Source organism: Pseudopodoces humilis, chromosome 5, assembly GCF_049639895.1.
Source record: "Pseudopodoces humilis isolate 2021_Gansu_Grassland_sample_001 chromosome 5, ASM4963989v1, whole genome shotgun sequence".
Taxonomy (NCBI): domain Eukaryota; kingdom Metazoa; phylum Chordata; class Aves; order Passeriformes; family Paridae; genus Pseudopodoces; species Pseudopodoces humilis.
The window spans coordinates 49,038,229-49,047,101 of record NC_142204.1 but is presented as its reverse complement, the minus strand read 5'-3'; positions in this window follow the sequence as shown (position 1 = coordinate 49,047,101).

Genomic DNA, 8,873 nt, shown 5'->3' with positions numbered 1-8,873 from the left:
CAGGCTTCTCAGAACACTGCTGTTTCCTTAAAGGATCTTCACATGCTTGCAAAAAATAGCAGTTACAGGTAAAAATATTATCTCCCCTGGGAAATACACTTTATCTACTCCACAGGATCCCATGGGAATTCTGTGCTGTAGCAGGCTTCTGGCAGGACCCGCCCTATGGAGAGAGGAGCCCGTGCTGGAGAAGGGGAAGAGGGTGAGGAGTCCTCTCGGCAGAGGAGGAAAAAGTTGCAGGGACAACACGTGATGGCCTGACCACAGCTCTCATTCCCCATTTGCCTGTGGTGCTTGGGGATAGGATGTAGACAATTCAAAAATTAAGTTTCACCCAAGAATAGGAAGGGGTGGAAGGAATGTATTTTAAAAATTGTTTTTATTTCTTACATTTTTGCTGTGATTTGACTGGTAAGAAATTCAGTAAATTTCCCCAAGCTGAGTTTGTTTTGCCCATGACAGTAATGGGTGATCTCTTCCTGTCTTTAACCTGACCCATGAGCCTTTGGTTGTATTTTCTCTCTCTGGTCTAGCAGAGGAGGGGAGTGGTGGAGAGGCTTTCAAGGGTACCTGGCAGCCAGCCAGGGTTAACCCCCTATAGACTCAGAAGCCAAGCACAGTATTAAAGGGTTCACCTGATGCATTATCTTTACTACAGCACTACCTGGCATCTCTGGAGCCTCTAGCTCAGTTCAATCCCAACAAAGATTTTCAGGAAAGACAGGCAGGAAAAGAAAAAAAAAAAAAGGAAGAAAGCTTTTTTCAGTCTTGCTCTAGAATTATCTCACTACTGTGATTGATTAACAGGTGGGAAGTCACCTTGTCTAAATTTGTGCCTTGCTTGCTTTGTTTTTGGCTGCACTTTCCTAGAGTGTAACCCTGGTACTGATTTCTGTCAATCCATGGTTCACACCGCTCAATTCATTTTTGCTGTCCTCAAGGGAGTATTTCCACTGAATCATAGAATCACAGAATATCTTAAGTCAGAAGCGACCTTAAAGATAATACAGTTCCAACTCCCCTGCCATGGGTATGGACAGCTTTCATTAGACAAGGTTGCTCAAAGCCTCATCCAGTGAACACTGCCAGGGATAGGACATCCACCAGGGAGACCTGTTCCAGTGTCTCACCATCCTCACAATAAGGAACTTTTCCTAATATCTGATCTAAACCTCCCCTCTTTCACTTTAAAGCATTCCCCCTTGTCCTGTCATGACATGACCCTGTAAAAAGTCCCTCCCCAGCTCCCTTGTAGGCCTCCTTCATGTGTGGGAAGGCTGCTCTAAGGTGTCCATGGAGCCTTCTCTTCTCAGGGCAGAACATCTGTGAGTCTCTTGGCCTGTCTTCATAGGAGAGGTGCTCCAGCCCTCTGATTATCTTCATGGCCCTGCTCAGGTCTTGCATCAAAAGGTCCATGTGTTTCTTATGTTGGGCTTTTTTCCTATTACTTTCCCCTCTACACTTGCAGAAACAGATGACTTTTTGAAACAGTCCCATTAAAATGAAAGCAGAGGTTATGTTTCTACCCACAAAGTGGTTGAAAAACTTTACCAGATGAAATATAAACATCAATAGCTTCACTAATATGCTTTTACCAAGCAGTTTCCTAAAGCTGATACATCACTTTAATTATTTTGGTTTCTCATATTTAGAATTTATTTCTCACATTAGGATTTTTCCTGCAGCCACTGAAACATCCCAGACATATCGTAAAGTGATGGATAATTTTAAACGCTTCCTTACCACCTCATAAAGCTCGAGAGAGCACAGTAGAGCCCTGCTGCTAGATGATGTACGCCGGGGTGTTTTGATCAATAAAGGAAGGGCTCCAGCAGGACGGAGTGATTCCGTCCGGGAGCTCCGCGGCCGGGGAGAGCCGGGAGGTGGCAGCCTCGGCTCGGCACAGCCACCTCGGCTCCGGGCGCTCCCGGCTGGAGTGGAAATTCCCCCTCCTTAGACACAAAAATAAAACACTGCGTTGCCATGGATTTAGAGGCAAACCGAAGGGGTATTGTCAGGGAAAGGCTCTGCCTTGCTGCCCGGGCGGTTCCTGCGGCCGCTTTCGGGGAGAGCTGCGGGGCCGTGAGGAAAGCGGGACGGCAGCCGGGGGACCCCGGTGGGAAACGCGCCGGGCTCGGGCTGCTCAGTGGGACGGATGAGGGACTAATTTCCATCCAGTGCACGTCAGTGTCATTCATAAATGTAAGAAGAAGAAGGACACTGGAGAAAACCAGGAGAGAAAAAGAGCAAGCATTAAAATCAGTCCTGTTTGCTTTGCTCTCCGATTGCTAACACCTTTTAATGATGTTCTCTCTCACTGTGGGGTGGATTTTCATTGGCTTACTTCACTTTCCATTGAAGTAACTCGGAAAATTCCAACAGCTTTGGTGGAAACAAATTCCCATAGTCTGGGATTCTCTGAAGTGTCCTTCCTTTCCAAGAAACATAATCCTTCTGCGATAGAGAGCTCTATCATTTGCAGAACCTTAATGCATTGCTTTCAATGCTGAAAATGCACTGCATCAGAAATAATGCCCAGTGCAAATGCAATTATACACAGAGCTCCCTACTCAGATTAAATTGCACATTTTAGATATCTTGCATTATTATTATTTGGTCCTTAATTTCACTTTTTTGTCTGACATTTGAAATATATTGCACAGTCCTAGTTACACTCAATTTAATTCACTGTCTTCAATGACTTGACTACCATAGGGATTTTGGTTGTCTGCCTTCAAACAGAGATTTCCAGTTCTTATTAGCAAATTCCTGGAGCTGTAAATGCTTTTCTTAATTTTCATACCTCCACAGTGCTTCTGTGAATTGATAGAATCACTCAGAAAGCAAAACTATTTTCGGGTGTCTCCCTGGTCAATAAGGAAAAATGTTCCTCTTGCAAAAGAAAACTGTTTCTCTTCTGCATGAGTCATGACTCTGCTTGTATGCACAGAGCAAAAGATTTCCAGCTTTTCAGGCCTCACTGGCATTCGGGGTAGGATTCAGCCAGCCAAGATTCACATGTGGAAACTAAATATGGTCATAGGGTTACACTCCCATTTTTTGCCCATTACTCAGGCTTCGGCATGGTGTATTTCAGTGCCTACTCCCTTTCTTCCTCTGTATATCTCCCTCTGCAGTGATAGTTTACTCTGTGGATACAGCTGGTAAGATCTTAGCACCAGTTACAAATATGTAGCACCTTTCATCTGCTTAGAGTACTACATAAAGAGAACCTGTAGTAATCCTGGGAGGAAAGCTAAAAGCTCAACACCTTTATAAAACTTCAGGCTAGAGGGTGCAATCTTAAGTTTTACTTGAGCTTTCAGCTGTAATAATCACCACAGTTTTCATGGTAGAACTTGCCAAAAATAGACTAACAAGAGGGAAAGAACATGTTGTTTTTTTGAAAACAAAACAGCCCATGTATTTTCAGCAACAAGAAGTCAGAGAGACCTTTTTATAATTATATACAACATCAGAATGGTTATGATGTCATGGAATTCAGAAAAATACATCCTAAATTATACCACATTTCACTATGGAGGTTAATCAGCGTGACAATGCCATTTTTAGGTTCCACTAAGGATGTTCAGCCCCTGCTTGGGACTGGCCAACAAGTGGGGCTGTGGAGGCACAGTGAGCACAAGTCACTGGGGTCTCAGCTGTGCACTGCTCTGACCCGGAGACACAGCTCTCAGCAAAGCACTGGCTCCCTTCCCATCAGTTGTCCCAGGGGGCCTCATACCCACCCCACAGGTGCTTTACAGATTCGTCTGCGACTAGCAAGGGGTTTGATCTTAGACTCTGGGCTCAGTTTTGACTTCCTTAAGAGTTCTATGTTCTCCTTTCATCTTCTGAGCTGTTCTGTGCTGCCTGGAGCCACAAACTGCAATACATCCACAGTGGAGAGATGATGTCTGTGCAGGTCTCACTTTCCACCTTCAATATCCATTCAGAATTCAGTACAGAATAGTAATAGCAACATGACCAAAGATTTCTATGAATTAGGCCAGTTTTCAGCAAAGCTTTTACATAGTGTCAAATTTGTAAATTCTCCCAGGAAATTATATGGGACCAGACTTGATTAAAATAGAATTATGGTCAGGCTGGATTACCATTTGGTCAGGAGATATTTTGTTACCTGATGAATTACACTTACCCTGTATAACCTCTATGTGACTTTGTGGTTTGCTGCAGTATTTTTGCTAGAAACAAAACCCAATTATGTTTTACAATAGCTGTGGTGACCACATGGATTAGAACCATTGAACTAGGAGTATCTCATACAAATTTTTTCAGCCAAGCATTTTAAGTTACACTTATGCTTTTCTGCATTTTGTTGTGTTTAACTACAAAATAGTTACCAGTAGAAGAAATGAAAGATAAATGATTCTAATTTTAATTAGTTAAATAGAGCTTATTTCCAGAAGAAATACTACACGGTAGAGAACCACAAAGTTTAAATTCATGTCTGGCTATGCAAAAAATTCCTGCATCTTATTTCTTTACCATGAGAACCAGCCTTTTGAAGAGACATAGGATAGACAGTGCTGTAGGGCAATATGGAAGTGCTTCTACTTCTCTCATGTGTACCAATATTTGTTCTGGAAACAGACAACTTCTTTTGTGAGAACTATTCCATTTCATGCCCCTTTCCAAGGTTATTGAACTGGCTTTGGAAATATTCAGACATGCCTTATGCCAAGTATTTGCACCTGTTACATTCTTTATGCAAAATTAAGTCACTGACTGTAAAGGTCCTAAGGGACTTATGTTCTGCCTCAGAAAATCATTTGGTGTTTATACATGTGAAATTTGATAGTGTGTGTCATGAAAATCAACCAGCATGACTGCTCATCTGGGCCTCAACTACCCACCTATCCTTGGTTGACAGATAAACTGGTGCTTCTATATTCATATAAGATAAAAGTATAATTTTTAAACAGATTTTCATAAATAACAATGTTGGTTAACCCAGAACAGCTTAGTTTTGAGAAGCAATTTAAAACTTGCATTGGATGTGAGTCTTGGAGCCATGGCAAGTAGCACCATGTACTGAATAAACTGGATCTAATCCATCATTATTTGATCAAATAACCATTACCTGATTTGAATTTAGAAAAATAGTCTCAGAACTCAACACAGAGCAATAGAATGGTTATCTGTTACTTTTTTAGTCACATATTATCTGGTTTCCTCAAAGAAATAAAGGCTACTACTACTACTACTACTACTTGGTGTTTGTAAATGGAGATAAAAAAGAATACAAGCTCCACCTATGAGAAGCTTATGAGGTATTATTAAACAGGGAGAAGAACACAGTGCTTTTATTACCCCTGTACTTGTCACTGGTGAGGCCACACGTCAAGTGTGCCTTCAGCTCTGAGCCCCTCATCACAAGAAGGACATTGAGGTGCTGGAAAAGAAAGGCAACGGGGCTGGGGAAGGATCTAGAGAGTGAGTCACATGAGGAACAGCGGAGGGAGCTGGGGTTGTTTATCTGGAGAAGAGAAGGCTCAGGGGAGACCTTACTGCTCCCTACAATCACCTGAAAGCAGGCTGTAGCCAGGTGGGATTGGCCTCTTCTCCCACAGAACCAGACAGAACAAGAGGAAATGGCCTCAGGCTGGGCCAGGGGAAGTTCAGGGTCAACATTAGGAGGAATTTCTTCACTGAAAGGGTGGTCAAGCATTGGAACAGTCTGCCCAGGGAGGTGGGTTCACCATCCCTAGAAGAGTTCAAGAAATGACTGAATGTGGTACTTAGTGCTATGATTTGCTTGATATGGCGATGTGTGGTCAAAGGTCGGACTCGGTGATCCTTGAGGTCATTTCCAGACTAATTGATTCTATAATTCTATTTGCATGAGCTTTCTGTCCAGAATCACCTACATAACTGCTGGAGGCTCATGCTGAAATGGAGGCAGACTAGAACAGAGATTAGAACAGAAGCGGAGCAAGGACTTTTTTAAGACTCCTGCAAGTTGTAGACCTCCTTCAAGATGGTGATGAGCAAATATGGAGGTAACTTTGGAGGGAAAGAAATACCTTGAGCTGAAGCTGCTGAACAGAGCAGCATGGCTCTCTGAATTCTCTGTAAGTGTCATGAAACAAGTGGGGTAAGGCTGAGCATTCCTATCAGCCAGCAACATGTCTGTGAGAATGAAGGAGTTCCCAGATGTTGGGGCGGTGTAACAGGTGAAGGTGATGGTATAACATGGAGAAGGGCTAGCTGGAATCACAAGAGTGACCACAAAATGGCAATAGCTGAAGGAAGAACCATGGTTTTGATGGCTGTGAAATTAAGTAAAATGTTTAGTGCAAAGAAATAAAGATAGAGCCTTTAATTGTTGTTGATACAAATATATGATTAATTTATCTTTGTTAATTGTGCCCAAGTTTGTTTTACTTTTTCTTGTATCTACACAGGCTTAGTGCTCTAAATGAGAAATTTTGCTTATCAAGAGAGTCAAGGTTCAGCATCCCTAAGCTGAGGATTCAGACTGAAGGCTTTTGCTATCACTAAGAGGAATCCCTCTACATTTTCCCTCTAGTTCTTGTTGCCATCAGCAATACAGTTTTTTTGAGTTTCAGTTCTCAATAATCCATAATGCAACAGGTCATTGACAATGAAGTTTGGTGTTTGTTATTGTTGTTTTGTTTTTTTTTAAATTAATATTGGCTGAGTATCCACCAGCATAGTTTAATTGTAAATTTTTTAGTCTCTCAGCCAGGAAGGAGTAAACTGATACATGGAGAAGTCCAAGTTCTTTTGAGAAGTCTGCAACAGAAAGGTTTTCCTCACTATACTGAAAAGCTGGCCAGTGCTAGCTTTAACCTCCCTCTGCTGAATACACTAAGACAACTCTGCAACCTAGAGAAGTAAATCTGTGTTTTCAGTGGCCTCCTTCAAAGGATATTTGTTAGACACATACAAATGAATTTTTATAACTACAGATATGATGCTCTAAAGATGCTCAGGTTCAGACCAAAATCCTACTGAAATATGACAAACACTGTTCCAAATTTTTCATCTCTAAGCATCCTTATTTCATGGGTTTCTTTGGACTGTTTCAGAACAAAACAAATGAAACGGGCAGAATTCTAGATGCTTCTAAATCTAGTTGAATCATTAATCATTGTCTAGCAGAGAGTAAGAACACCTGCTTTTGTTAAGACAGCTGAATTGACAAATGTCTGTACCATTTGAATGGGAGTATACACATCATGAAATAAGGAGATAAAATACTGTACAAGCCAGAATATTAAGTCAGGAGTTGGCAAAGTATGAACAAATGTCAAAGACACTTGTCTAAACCTTCAAGAACTCATATGGTCTATTCAGTTGCCAGTTCCTATTATTGGGATATTTACTGTCCTGCAAAGAATCTAGACTACAACAGAAGATTTCTGTCTCAGTGAGTAGTCTGGAAAGGCAGCAAATATTTATCACAGGAAACACACAGTAGGGATCACCCATCAACACATTTGGATTGTGTTTGGAATTGCATGCAGAGGGTTTTCATACATGAGTCTGACTGCTGCTGACAGCTCAGGGTCCCTAGCTGATCCCTTCTCAAGGATGGAAAGCAGCCACCAGGCCTGGCTCAGGTGGCTCCCGTTGTGGGAATCTGGTCATACATACTGCATGCAAGATAAGTTCTAATCTTACTTATCAGTGCATTAAACATAAATCTACCTGGCCACAGCTATTGTGATTCCCCTTCAAGGCAACTCACACTTAAGTGGGAGTTTGCACATCCTAATGGTACATTAATGCCTTGGTTATTGCTGCCTCTTGGTGCCTGCTACTGCACTGCTCATATTTGCTCTTCTGTATGGTTCTATTTTGGTTTAGAGTTTATCTGCAAAAAGTTAGATGTAGGAATTGAAAAAAGGTATGAAAAGTCATCCCATTCCATTTTTTCCTTTCAGAAATCTCCATCCATCCCTTTCAGATGGAAGTGTGCCTGCTGTGCACAGCTTTGCATCATTGAATGAATACGAGAGGCAGATCTGAAATCTCTCATCCACTTGTTCTTTGTATAGAATATACCTGCTCCTTTTGATGAGATTTTTTTTTTTTTTCCATAGCACCAACTAGCTCATTTCCCTGCCAGTTTTTCCACTTGGGATTTTCTGACAATAGGGTTTCTGGTAACATGTACATCTGGGCAAGCTACATCTGGTGCTTTGGTTGCTGGAGATCAGCAGACTGAATGTTTTGATGACTAATAGTCACAGATAAATGCCTATATTCTGTTAGTTGCCAAAAAGTTATGCAACTCTAGAGTCCTTCATCCTTTAAGGTTACTCTGAGCAAATCCACTGGTGTAAAATATTTTCTAGCTCAGAATAAATAGCCAGGAAAAGACTGCCAGTGCCCAGATGCACTGCAGGGGTACTCCACATCCTGGATAAAGGTTCAGAGATATAATCAACCAAGGAGGTCACGGTTATGATAGGTTTATATCTAAGTTAGTCTCTGGGCACCAACAAAACTCTTGAGAGCTTCTGTGAGTGTGCAGAAGAGCCTTCAGCATAGATTGCTAGTGCTTCAAGCTGGAAAACAGAATTACCTCTGAAGTAATAGAACTGAAGACGATAATAACTTTATTCTCCTTTGATAACCACTGATAACCACTTGATAGAAGGGAAAAACTGAAGATTTTAGACCAACAATGGTGTCACACAGCTCAGGCAGGGCCTTTAAGGTGACCTGACTCCTGTTGGAAGCCATCATACCACATCAGGTGTCTGTGGTTAGTTCCTGAAGAGCACACCATCAGTCTTACAAAAATTGGTTTCATAGTAGTCAGCAAACTGAGAGGTGAGCAGCTTAAATTTACATCTGGGAGTACAGTGAGAGGAGTT